General features: G+C 34.8%; 1 long non-coding RNA gene across 1 annotated transcript in view; it reads left to right on the top strand.

The window, feature by feature from the left end:
- Positions 1 to 9,078, top strand: part of LOC120354462 — a 96,637-nt gene extending 87,559 nt beyond the window's left edge. The window contains exon 4 of the long non-coding RNA XR_005573044.1: positions 8,446 to 9,078. This is a non-coding gene — a long non-coding RNA (uncharacterized LOC120354462). The remainder of the gene's footprint in view (positions 1 to 8,445) is intronic.
- Positions 9,079 to 13,664: the final 4,586 nt, after the last annotated feature.

Here is a 13,664-nt window from a genome sequence, read left to right as displayed (position 1 = left end):
CTTGAGGGAATCGCCGACACTCAGCGCGGCCGCGCCGTCATCCTGCTGTATAGAGAAGGTGGCTGCGACGAAGCAGCAAGGCAGAAGAGGGGGGTGAATCGGCGAAACAATGAGAAGCTACAAAAAAGACACTTACCACATTCATACTGACACACACACACAAAGAAGGAAATGATAGAAGAAATATAGAAATAGAGATAAAAAACAAAGTAATGTACAGCAGTAAGCAATGAATCGGAACGCTAGCTACAGGCTTGAGCTGTTCGGCTCCTAAAAGATAAAATTGAGGCTCTAATTCGGTTTTTGTGATAATAATTATTGTGAAAGAGAAAACGAATGACAGATCAAACGTATTTCAGTTCAAGATTAGATACACAGTAAACTAGAAGACTGTAGGATGTCGATCAATGCGAGAGTCAAATGGAATAAAAGATAGTGTGAACCGAGTCCACTATTACAGATAACAGATAAGAGCAATCACGACAATCCTCAGGTAAATAGAATAGATTGGGAGCAGAAAAAATATGAAAATGTAGTGTGAGAGAGTAGAAGAGAGAGAGAAGGAGAAAAGGAGAGAGGTCCAATAATATATTGATAAGTGAGAGCAGAAAAGTAATGAATAATAGTGGGAAGATAAACCACATGAAAGATAAATCAGATAGAATCTGTAATTATTTTAGGCTATAAGAGTATATCATCTAAGTTGTAAGAAAAATTGTAGACAGATTACTATCTACCTATTCTTGTGTTTTAGAAAAATAATTATCAATCATTAAATCGTACAGTATTATGGCAAACAAAGTATTTCATTATGGCGAACAAACCCAACTTTGATCTGATAAACTGTGTTCTGTCTTGTAAATGTGTTCTGTCTTATATAAGACAGAACAAATTTTTACTCGATAATTTAAAATTTCAGAAAAATATAAAATTAATAAGGAGAACAAAGAAAAGTAATAAATAAAAATATTTTAAAAAATTTGTGAAAAATGGAAAATGAATCAAATAATAATAAACCAATGATAAGTCTTTCACAGAAACATAGATACTATGATTTCTAAATTCAATTTCATAGTTCAGCTTCCACTAAATTTATCAGAAATTTCTCCGAAACATAATTCTATCCCCCTCCCTCCACTTTACCGTACCATCAACAGTCCAGGCGTTTGCTTGGCCCACACGAGCAGCCACCTCGCGATAGAAGCTGTTCCGTTTCCTGAGTGACTGAACGTATGCAAAATATATGTTCCTGAGCTCCTTCTGATTTAATATGTTATTGAGCTTGTAGAACAAGAATATAGCCTTACGAACTCTGTTTCTGATGTATGCAATATGTGCTGACCAATTGAGGTTGTCATCGAACATTACGCCCAAGTACTTGTAGCACCTCACACGTTCTATCGACGGACAACCACAAGTGGAGCTTTGCAAATCATTGCAAGAGTGTAACATTAAACTTTGAGTTGTGTCTTCAACAGTGTTTCTCAATGAAATTTCCATGTATTTAGTTTTTTTCACATTCAGAGTTAATGTATTATGATCAAGCCATTTTTTCAACTTTGCAAGGTCACTCACAGCAGTTTCATACATCTCTTTTCTCGTATCACCAGAAACCAGCAGGGCTGTATCATCGGCAAACAGGTACAGGCTTCCGGTTACATTCAGTTTAGGTAGATTGTTGATGTAAATTAGGAATAAAAGCAGCCCCAGAGTGCTTCCTTGTACCACACCATATTGGATGCTCTTCAAGTCGCTTTCTACTCCATTTATTTGCACCATCTGCTGTCTATTGGTCAAATATGATTCCAACCATTTATAAGCTTTATCTTGTATTCCTATAAGATTAAGTTTTTTTAAAAGCCTGGGCCTATCCACCGTATCGAAGGCCTTTGCTAGGTCTAGAAACACAAGTAGATTTTTCTTATTTTGATTTAGTGACACGTTCAGTTCCTGGTTCAACTGGAATAATGCCTCAGATATAGATCTGTTGGTCCTGAATCCAAACTGTCGCTCAGAGAGAATGCCATTCTGTTCCACATATAAGGTAAGTTGGTGCTTGATAATTTTCTCTAATATTTTAGAAAAAAAACTCAACATTGAAATAGGACGGAAATTATCATTGTCCGACTTGATACCTCCCTTGTAGAGTGGAAATACCTTTGCCACTTTGAAAACGTCTGGGAAAATACCAGTGCTTATACTTAAATTATAAATATGCTTTAAAGGAGACAGAAACAGGTCGATATTTTATTTTAAAAAACGAGCAGATATGCCATCATAGCCCGGGGCTGACATACCTCGAAGTTGTTGAATATTTGACAGGATAACCTCATCTGAAATGGTTAGAAAATTCAAAAGTTCTCTATCAGTTCTATAGTCCCTATCATCTGCTATTGGAGGTCCACTAATCTTGATTTGGTTGGCTAGTCTCTGGCCAATTGAAGAAAAATAGTTGTTAAAATCATTAGCAACCGTTTTATGAACATCAGTATCAACTTGAATATTAACAAACTGCTCTATTGGGAATTGTTCTTTTTTTTCATTCTTACCTGTTATTTCATTAACACTACACCAAAATTGTTTTGGATCACCTTTGAAATTATTTATTTTTACTCTAAAATAGTTATTTTTTGTAATTTTGATCAGATTATTTAAATAATTCCTATAAGTTTTAAATTGATTTTGCAGTATTGGATTAAAGGGTTGTTTCTTGGCAATCTTATGCAATCTATCTCTCTCTCTAATGGAACAAACTAAGCCCTGGGTTATCCATGGCTTAAGCTTTCTCAGTTTAGCATTTGTCTTAGCAAGAGGTTTTTTAGCTAAATTGTAACAATCCTTAATTATTTCAAAAAAATTGATTGCAGCTTGATTGGTATCTGACTGAGAAAGCACAGCGCCCCAGCCCCGGCGAGCTAACAGGTCCCGCAAACGATCACTCTCAATATGGAATTTAATAGTCTATTATTATCTTCTTTATGTGAGTTGTTGTGACTGTAGTCAGTAATCTGCAATGCTACACCATAGTGATCGGTTACTGAAACCTGCAGCACACCAGCGCGAACCTCGCTGAAATTCGCCTGTCGAATAAAAATGTGGTCAAGGCAGGTTGAAGTACCAGTACGGCTGTCTACATGAGTAGGCTTATCAATGCAAGGAATAAATCTCGCCTCATACATAGCATCCAAATACATCTCAGTTCTCGGATTGCTACTTAATATATCTATATTGATATCTCCGACTAAAATATAAGTTTTATTAGAAGAAAGATTTTCATAGTGTAATTTAAGATTATCAATGAAGGTATAAACATTACTGTCATGAGTTCTGTAGGCAGCCAGAATATTGTATTGCTTATTTTTATAATTGAAGTTCAGTTCCAATGCTGTTACTCCTCCCAACACTATCTCCTTTCCGATAGCTAATAACGATTTATTAGCAAAAATAATAACTCCGTCGTTACGATTCTGTTTTAAAGTTGTTTTGATCGTATCATAACCATCGAGTGAATATTCGTCGTCCTCATCCATCCATGTCTCAGTGAGGATGATTAAATCAAATCTACAATTCAATTCATTCAAACCCAATAGCAAACTATCAAAATTCAAGTTAAAACTACGTATGTTCAAGTGGAAAATTCTCAAGCTCTCGACCTCACTTTTAAAGAAAGAATTGAAATTATTAAAACTATCATATTCAAAACAGTCTATCTCATTTAGAACATCTATCTCTCTCTCATGCCTGTTGATATTGTTTCCAAAAAAATGTTACTAATCTGCTCCCCGCCCATCTTACTCCCCGGTGCAAGAAAACAGGCTATAATCATTTATGAGTACATACTAAATAATAAAGATCAAGTTGAAGAACAAAAAAAAAAAAATAAAATAAAAAAATAGATATAGATGTATATAGATAAATACTTTATCAAGTTTACTAATATTATTGGAAGCCAAGGATCTAAACCTTCATGATTGATAAAACACATTCGAATAATAAATTTATTATATATCATGAAATTATTGATGGGGTAATATTGTCTCTTTTAATGGTAATTTCTTATCTTTTGAAAGTAACAAAAATAATTCAGTTCATTATCAACTTACTAATTGAAATTCAACTGAATAAATAAATTATAAATATTAAGTTCATCTGCATTTAAACTAGAGTAATAATACTGCATTCTCCTAATAAAATACTCGATTAAAAACTTAAATGAGTACAACAGCTCAAATAAACTCCATTATCTCTTATAATAGAGTTTATTGATATATTATCAGGGCTTGAGATATGTTTCTTGTTGACTGTAATTGTTTAATAAACTTGACTGAATTTCAAATTTCAATAATTTATCTAGCTTTGAAATGAGCAAATGAACTACAGTATAAGGAAAAAGAGATGGCCAATTCAGTACATTGTGAACTGAGAAAAAATGATAATAATGATTTGTGATCTTTGGGAAAATCATAAGTTCAATATTAATAATAAAACCATCTTCAGCTATTAATATTATATTAAATTAAAATTAATGAATAATTGAAATTGAGCTACTGTAATAATAGGTACATCACTTGAGTAATCTTTTATTTTAGGCACAAAATGAATGTTCAATATCTTCAATAAATAAACTAGAAAAAAGGGGAAAAAAACTTAAACTGTGAAAGAACTTGAAGCATTTTCAAGCAAGTAATTATTATTTTTGATAACTTATTCTATAGGACTTCTCATAGACCCATAGAGCATAAACAAAACGAAAAAACAAACAAAAAAAAAGTAATTATTATTTTAAATTAACTTATTATATACTTCTCATAGAGCATAAACGCACGCATACAAATAACTAGATATCATGATTCGTTCTACACATAGTGGAAACACATTATCTGGAGTTTGATTTAAAAGAATTAATTACTCCTACATTGTTATGTGTTGTGTGAATTTATTGTTCTATAGAACTTGACTTACTGCTTAAGGTCGTCTCCTACTCTTGCCTTGTGTGTAATAATGTGATCAATGTCCTCAATAAACCAGACTCTTGCGGGTGGACTCTGCTCGCTAGTTTTGACCCAAACCTTGCCGTTGCGTGCGTTGGCTCTGTGCAGCTTGCGTTCCTTCACCATCCTCTTGCCGTATGAGAGCACGAACTTATAGTGAGGCGTCAGGTGCTCGTTTATGTAGACGTTCTCAGGAGGCATCTTCGGATGGAGGTCTTTCGCTAATAGTTGATGCTGTTTCCCTCTGTTACCAGCTGACAGCCATTCCGCTCGAATTGTTTTTGAAATAAAGCTAACTATTATGGGTGGATATTTCAATTTGCTAGACTTGGTAAGAGGCACTCGGTGGGCAACAGATATGTCCGCTCTCGAGTAACGTTGGCCAATACATGTTACATGTTACAAGACGGCTGACATGTTTAGCAGTGCGATCGATGACGAAGGAATCTTATGGAGATTGTAGAACGGTGCGCGGGGAGCGTTTTTAATAGCGCCAGCCTGCAACCAAACAAACGAGAAACGAAAGATGAGCGCGCGTTCTATGTGTATACCCCCTCACCACCCTCACCCCTGGCCCTTGTCCTGCATCTGCCCTACGATCGATTTGTCCACCCTTTCCCCCTTCTTTTACCAGACCCCCCTCACCAAACAATCTAACAGTCCTCTTCGTAATCCATATAATTATAGGCTATTGCTTTCCGCTCTCCCGAAAATGTGCACGCACTTTGCGCTCTCACTCGCTTCCCTCTCTCCTCTGTCGCGCCTGCCCCCTCTGGCCATCTCCCATCCTGGGCGGCCGATTCTGCTCAATGAGTGTTGTGCGCAGAAATATATGACTGGTCTCGAGTGGCCTACCAGATCAGCTATCATTATTTGAGAACGGATCGGACAAAACCAAATTGAATTAGAGTGAAGAGATTTAGAATGAAACGTATTTATTGAGCGTGTGGTGATATAATAATTATGATAGTCTTCCATTTACCTGGTCCAAGAGGAGCAGCGAGATTTTGCAGAGAATGATTTTCAGACATCAGCCCTGCCCTGTAATAAGATTCACTTAATAAAGTTAGCACCTGATTAACATAGATTTGCTATCCTTGTCCATCACTTGACAAAGCAGATAGCTCCATCCATTTCCAACACCACACCGTCGCCATATTGCTTGAATGATATGTAGAAACCAGAATAGTTGATCTCAATTTATTATGAACAATTATTATAACATCATGTAAACCATATTTGCTATAATATATTTGATTTATAGTTCATCATTATTAATAAGAATCAACAATTGGTGTTATATCAGATATACTGGTATGACTTGAATCACAGCTATCTACTATAGAAGCCAGTTGAAAAAGAAAACTGACAACTATGCTGTTCTATCATTCCGAATGATTTTATAACGTGAATATCACTATTATTATTATTATATTATTATTATTATTATTATTATTATTATTATTATTATATTATTATTATTATTATGATTATTATTGTAATTTGTTACGTGAAGCCACAAATCTGAGCAGAGCTCAAGTGGCATGTAACATGTCATGAACACTTTTCTATGCAAAGTGTATGCATCTGTATCAACTCAAAGTGTGAAGGCACCACCACATTCCTCCATTGTATAGGGACACGCTTCAACAAGTACATTAGTATTTGAAGACAAGAAAAGCCTATGACTACCACATAACCGTATTCCTTCAGGTAGACAATTGAAAAGCTTGAGTCCCGAATAATATGGTCCTTTTTCCAAAAGTGTCAGTCTGTGAGCGGGGTACTGATATACAGCTGAACTCTTTGCTCTTGTGCTATAGCCATGGCAAACTACATTTCCTTCAAATCTCTCTGAATTTCTGAAGACAAAATTTACAGTCTCAAGGGAGTGCAATGCTGGGACCGTGAGAAAACTGTATTTTCTAAAAATGGGCCTAAATGAATTGGATGGCCGCAAGCCCTCCAAAACACGAACAGCTTTCTTTTGCATCTTAAATATTGTATATAAGTTATTTTTACTATTCCCCCAAAAGAAGATGCTGTAGCGTATTAGGGCTAAAAAATATCCATGATACACCTTCTGAGCTGTCTTTATAGTGGATGCAGTCCTCACAGTTCTCAGCGCAAAAAGTGCATGATAGAGCTGTTTTATAAGTTTTTCCAAGTGTTTATCCCATTTCATATTTTTTTGCAATTCCACTCCAAGAAAACATGTTACTTCAACAGACAAGCACTTCCTCCCATTTGAAGCATTCAGGTTGAAGGTTCAGCATGATGTCACGTCACGGCAAACCTGATATAGTTGGATTTAGTCATATTCATCTTCAATGCATTATGACCAAACCAATCGTTGAGTTGATGCATAGCCGTTTCAGCCCTAATCATAACTTCGCTATCATATTGACTTGTCTGTGGCTAATGAAAGGCTTGATGATTATGATATAAAGTACTATACTGTATTGAAAAATATTCCATCATTGTTATCATATTAAATCATTGTTTAATCATCACTAATTCTTTGACTTTATTGGATATGCCAGGCATGAATCAATTCGTAAAGAAACTTTAATTATTCAAGTGTAGCTATAATTTGAAAATCTAGAGTATTGAGAATATCAGGCATATTATACATGCTAAAGATACTACAGTAAAACTAATCTAGCTCTCCTTTTCACATTCCAGTCCAGCACGAAAAGTAACTCTTCTGTATTCAAAATACTTGGTAATTCTAAAGCTGGATTCCGACACATCAGTATCAGTGTTCGTGTCCGGTTCAGTGAAAATATTATTTCCATAAGTTCCAATTAGACTATTCCCCACTCTGTTGTCAAACCCTGAGCGCAGAGGCTCTGTTGAATTCTGTGAATTCTGTTGAATCAAACATAATGATTTTAATTCAACAAGTTGCACTGAACCTGGTAGAACTCATAGGAACGGTAAAAATCAATTCTACGGAAATCGATGTGCATGTAACTGGATTCAGAAGATCAATACGATAATGTGTTCTATCATAATTTAATGATTATCTCAGAAATGTTTAAGTGAAAACGGCGCAAACCTACTGCCATGAGGAGACAAATAAATTTATGAAAAGCTTGATTGCTTGAATAGTGATCTGGATATCTGTTACACGTTTTTAGTTCAAGACATAATATGTCTTAGAATAATTTTTAATCTGTTTTGTCAATCGGCAGGAAAACGTTGGTTTTTCAAAGTTATCTTACTCCCTTATTTTTGGGCATTTTTTAGAAATCAAGATAAATATCCCACCAAATTTCCTACACGAATACAGTGTCAGTTGTATTATAATAGCTACAGTACATACGTACTCTATAGTACAGTACCTGTTCGTTTTCACCGTATCATTATATGATAATAGAAAGCTTTATTAAAAACAGCCATAACTTCCTTGTTTTCGGATATTTTCTAAAACGGTACTTACGTTTTTCAGAATTTGGGGTCGCTGAATCCAAATCCGAAATCAGAATCTTTCTATCTTCATTTTCAAGAGAGATAGTTTTTGAGAAAAAGTGGTGACCGGAGAGACGTAGAATCACCATGTGAAAGCGGCGATTTGTCCGCTAGTATCTCGATCCAAGCCGGTTTCTGCTTGCCTCGAGGGGAAAAGACGTGACAAAAGGAGGTTCCTGGCTCGGGGTCACCATGTGAAAGACACGATTTGACTCAATGTACTTCGACATAAAAACGTGAACACTGTTCAGTGTTCAAGTTGCACGTCTCCTATCGTGTGAAAGTAGCCAAAGGGAACTCCACTTTCCAAGCCCTTCTTCCTATGGCCTTCTTCTTCTTCTATAGTTTATGAAAGTCATAAAAAGCCCAATTTCAATTGAAATATAAAGAAATAGTTGATTTCATCAACTTCACCCTTTGTTCATTTTCTTATTATCAACCTCCTTTTCTAGATAGAAAAACAACATTAATGCTGAAGTCCCATCAGAACTGGACTTTCTTTTGTTACTTTAGCAACCAAGTGTTTTGGGATTTTCCCCATCTCAAAAGTCTGGCATCAGTATGAATATCAAAATATGTAGCTAGATTAATAAACAGCAAAGTATTGCAACTATTCTTGCCTTTCTCAACATTACTTTATTCCTGTAGAGCTCTCCTGTTGTATCTTTCTATCTCATTCCGGGCAGAAAGAACTTTTATGAGTTTTTCTAGTTAATTTATGTCTAAAGAGTTGAAAAAAGTTAAGCAGGTGATAGGTCAGACAGTGAAAGATCTAGAATAAATAAATGCATGCTTCTCGCTACGATATTTGTTTTAGGATGTAGGCTAATCGTTATTTTAAAAATGAAAGACTGTTTTTTGTTAAGGTTTTTAAAAAATTAGAATATTTCTGCTTCCATATTTGTTTCAATGGTTCATTCGTGTTAGACTCGCAGAGTTGAGATAGAGTTGTAGACTTAAATCAATACAAATCAAGATTATTCACAAATAATCAAAATACAATACAAAGAACAAAAATAGCACCCGGGAATGCCTATTCACATCCAAAACCAATTAAGATTTTGAATTTCAAATAGTGTATATTTTGAATAGTGTTCGAAAGCCAGGCATGTTATAGAGTCCAATATTACTCTCTGTTATTGATTCAAATCTCCGACTTAGAGTTCTTTTAAATTCTTAATTGTTAAAATCTTGAGATTTTTACTGGTTGAATATCTGAGCTGTGTATTATATTTGACTCTTCACTCTAAGATTTCATTTTCTTTGCTCTGCACATATTTTTATGACGGAGTTTAGACGTCAAAATTAGAATCTACGCATCTATGCGTCGAATTGTAAAACTTTTGAATATGAGAAACGCCTTTGCTCACTGAATGATAACACTCACTACGATATTGAACGTATGACCGTTATCTTGAATTTTTCATTAATGATGACTTTTTCTTTGTTTCCATAATCAATCTTCTTATTTAGCGTGTTCTAACGTAGAGATTGAGACCCATGCATATGGAAAAACTCATCAAATATCATGTATGGTTATTTTTGGAGGGCGCAGGAGAACACATTAATGTATTGACGTGCAGCGCGTGACATATTAAAGCTGTGAAAACGATCTAAATTTCATAGAGTCAAAATTCCCCTGTAACTCTCACACTGGAAAAGTTATTATAGAATGAAATTTGAGGAAATGGAAAAAACAATAAACTTGTAGGGTTTTGGGAGGTTATAAGTAATAAGATATGTGTTTTAGTGGAAAAATTCATAGAGGAAGGTTTTTTTTTAATATTTTCGTGCAATAAACGGTAAAATGTCTTGAACGGTTATCAAAATATTAATGATAAAAGAAACACCTTAAAGTTTTGGCGGCCATCTTGTTTCCGATGTGTTTGCCTGTGATTTTGTCTTATCATTGTGTTCCTCATTATACTAGTCCTAACACGGTTGTTATCCAAAAATGACTATGGAAGTACATTTGCGCCCAGACTAATTATTAGAACGGTTATGTGAATAATTATAATCCGAGTGTACATCAATTTGTATTTATGATACTCAAATATCAGAATAGCTGCTACAAGTCGCTACCATCACAATTTGGAAAATTGATATAATACGAGAAGGTCAACTAGATTGGTGGGAATATGAGTTGAAGATGATAGCGTGATTTGAAGATACGGAGGAAGATTCCGTATCAACGAATCAAGTTGATCAGTAAATACCTCGTAATTGTTGCTTAGCAAAATTGGATCTTAAAAGATCGGTAGCGTACATTAAACTGGACCCTGTAATCCCAGAACTTCATTCTCAGCTCAATATGAGCCGTGTGTTTAAATAGCTGATAATTATATCCCAGGCTGGACCTAGTGTGTTTCAACAACCCTCGCTTTTCATCAGCATTGCGAAATTGATCAGCGTTTTGAAATCAGGGTAGTGGAGGTTTCGCATAAGCTCAACGACCTTGAGAGTCAAGCTTTGGATGGGGGGCGGGTGAGTCCGTTGTTGGGTCAGGTTTATAATCTCCATTCGTTTTTCACTTCCTCCTCCCTGTCCTCTTCTCCCCCTTATTCACCTCGATTTTTCGTCTTCCTCTTACAGTGGACGTCCGGTTAACATTCAAGCAAATTATATTGAAATATGTTATATAACTTTAGCTTTCAATTAGATATAACGTATCATATTCCGGAAATGTAGGAGAAGGAATTCTTTCACGTGAGAATATATCAATTATTTAAGTTTACGTATTTAAATTACTAGATTGATTTTATTCTCATGTCTGACTCATTAGAAGTAATGTTTACTTGATCATTATGTTCATATAACTAAATTGTTAGAGGAAAAAATCGAGCTATTAGAGAGATAATTCCTCCTCCAAAATATCTTCTCCCATCATGCTATAAATTTCATAGTAGGCTTCAATCGCAAACATTCGTAGGAATCCTATAAATAAATTGAAACATGAATTTTATATTTAGTTCATGACTAGTGAAGAAAGATCGATTTTTATACAAGTTCGAGTAATTAAACTTATTTCTGCCAATTTATTCGATTCCTCCAGTTGTGCTCTTTTGTATTTCGCCTTATTATTGACCAATTTTTGTAATATAATAATAGTGGAATCCCTTTAGTACGAACTTCTAGCTGGTAGGTACGTACTACGCCTTACAGAGGTCACGGCCACGTCTGTCTTGCTCAAAAAATTCCTGTTGTATGAGGATTTATAGGACTTGCCTCAGTCCACTAAGAATTCGTGTTATCGAGGTATTTACCCTATTTCCACGTCAAATGGAAGTGTCCCTAGTATCGAGTTTCAAGGAGTTTTCAATGGAATTTGAAGAGATTCGTCTTTAAGGTCTACGATTCTCTCATATTTTCTAGATATAACACACACTCCCTGACATAATTTGTGTGATTGAATGAAAAAAGTATGGGATAATTCTCGTACAGTTTGTAAGAGCAAAAAGGTCGATTGAATAAAATCTAGTAAATTGCTAATTTTAAGGAACTTTCTAGGCTTGGTTGAATAAAGGTGGCTAGCACTACTGTAACTTTCAATTTATTTCAATTTATTCACACACATATACAATTTTAGTACAAATTATTTTATTGATTTTATTCGCCATTCAAGTACAGTACAATTTTATCTTATACTAGCGTACAATAGTTATTAGGAGGCGTACAATAGGAGGTAGTCACTAATCTATTACTACATATTACAGTCGAGTCAAAGTACACGAATAAGAATAAACAAATCATGCAATATGCTACTATAATATAATGTGACTTCCCTGTAGCTGCTCACACTGAACGCCACCAGCAAGTGCACGCGTTCAGTGTTCATATGGCTCTTTCAAGATTTTGCTACTTATTTCCGCGCTTGTTCATGGATAATCTCAGGTGCACTTACTCATATTGCATCCAATGTAATCATACCCTAAGAATTTTCCGGAAACATGTGTTTGCATCTACCTAGAACATGATTATTCAACTGAATCTCTGCAGCTAGAACTAATGGCTAGTTGCTAGTCACTAGATTCTAGTATTTATTCAATCGACCCTAGAGATTATATTAAAAATAATTTAAGAAAGAAATTAAAAATGAGTAAGTAATGAATTTGATAGTTCAGTTTTGTTCTTCATGTACAGTGAAGATTCGTGGTGATTATATGACTACTTTCAAGTTTTTAAAAGATGAAATAATAATTGATGAAGAAAACTTGAAGAGGTGACTTTCGGGAAAGAATAGACCATTTACATAATTTTGTCGTAATTGATCAACCAGAGGCTTGGTTCTAGAAAGTCACAACATACACAGTCACATGTGAATTTCAACTGAACAAAGCACCTGACTCATGTCCGTCGTTAACACACAAACGTTTTCCCTGACTCGGAACACGTGTGTTGGTGTACGTATTTATATTTCATCAGAGACAACTGATACTTACGCTATCTTTTTTCTATGTTTTCATTTATTTGATGTTATTTTCGTGATGTATTGTTTCAGCTAGTGAATTAGCAATTAAATCCAATATCATTCAATCGATGAATGCTTACAGCTGCTGTAAACATTCCAATGAATAAATTTACCGGTAATGAGTATTACTATATTTGTTGTATTCTTCAGTTTGTTTCAGAGACAAAATATAAATATAATTAACTAAATGTTGGCGCTCCTCCCGGATCTTATCAATCACACGTTCATGTCAACTTTTCTAAACTTTTGAGAACAGAGAATCAAATTTTCAAAATATGAGGATAATTATTGAACAGCATTGAAATAATTTTAGTCGCTGAATTCGTAATTGAATATTTTTATCATCCTTCTCACTCACAAGTGTGAGAAGTGAGAACATTTACAACTTTTATTTTCTAATGGGAAAGAAAATCACCAATTGACATTGTCATGGAATCACAGACAAAGAAAAAATTATTCTGTGATGGAATGTTCTCATGGATAAAAGGCAGTTCATGGACTGTTTACTTTTATAAATTGAGTTGGCGTCAACTATCGACTATTGACTATCGACAACATTATTGCAGTATGAAATTAGTGTGTTTGAATTTGTTATCGAAGCTATCCGTGGGACAGGATGCGAAACATAATTTATTGATTTTCTTGATATGACTGAACCAATAATGAAAAGGAGCACCACAATTATAGAGGAGATGGATTATGCGATTACGGAGAATGTACTTTTTGTATGA

This window comes from Nilaparvata lugens, chromosome X, assembly GCF_014356525.2.
Source record: "Nilaparvata lugens isolate BPH chromosome X, ASM1435652v1, whole genome shotgun sequence".
Lineage (NCBI taxonomy): Eukaryota > Metazoa > Arthropoda > Insecta > Hemiptera > Delphacidae > Nilaparvata > Nilaparvata lugens.
The sequence above is the reverse complement of the archived record's forward strand: the minus strand, read 5'-3'. Positions and strand labels throughout refer to the sequence as shown.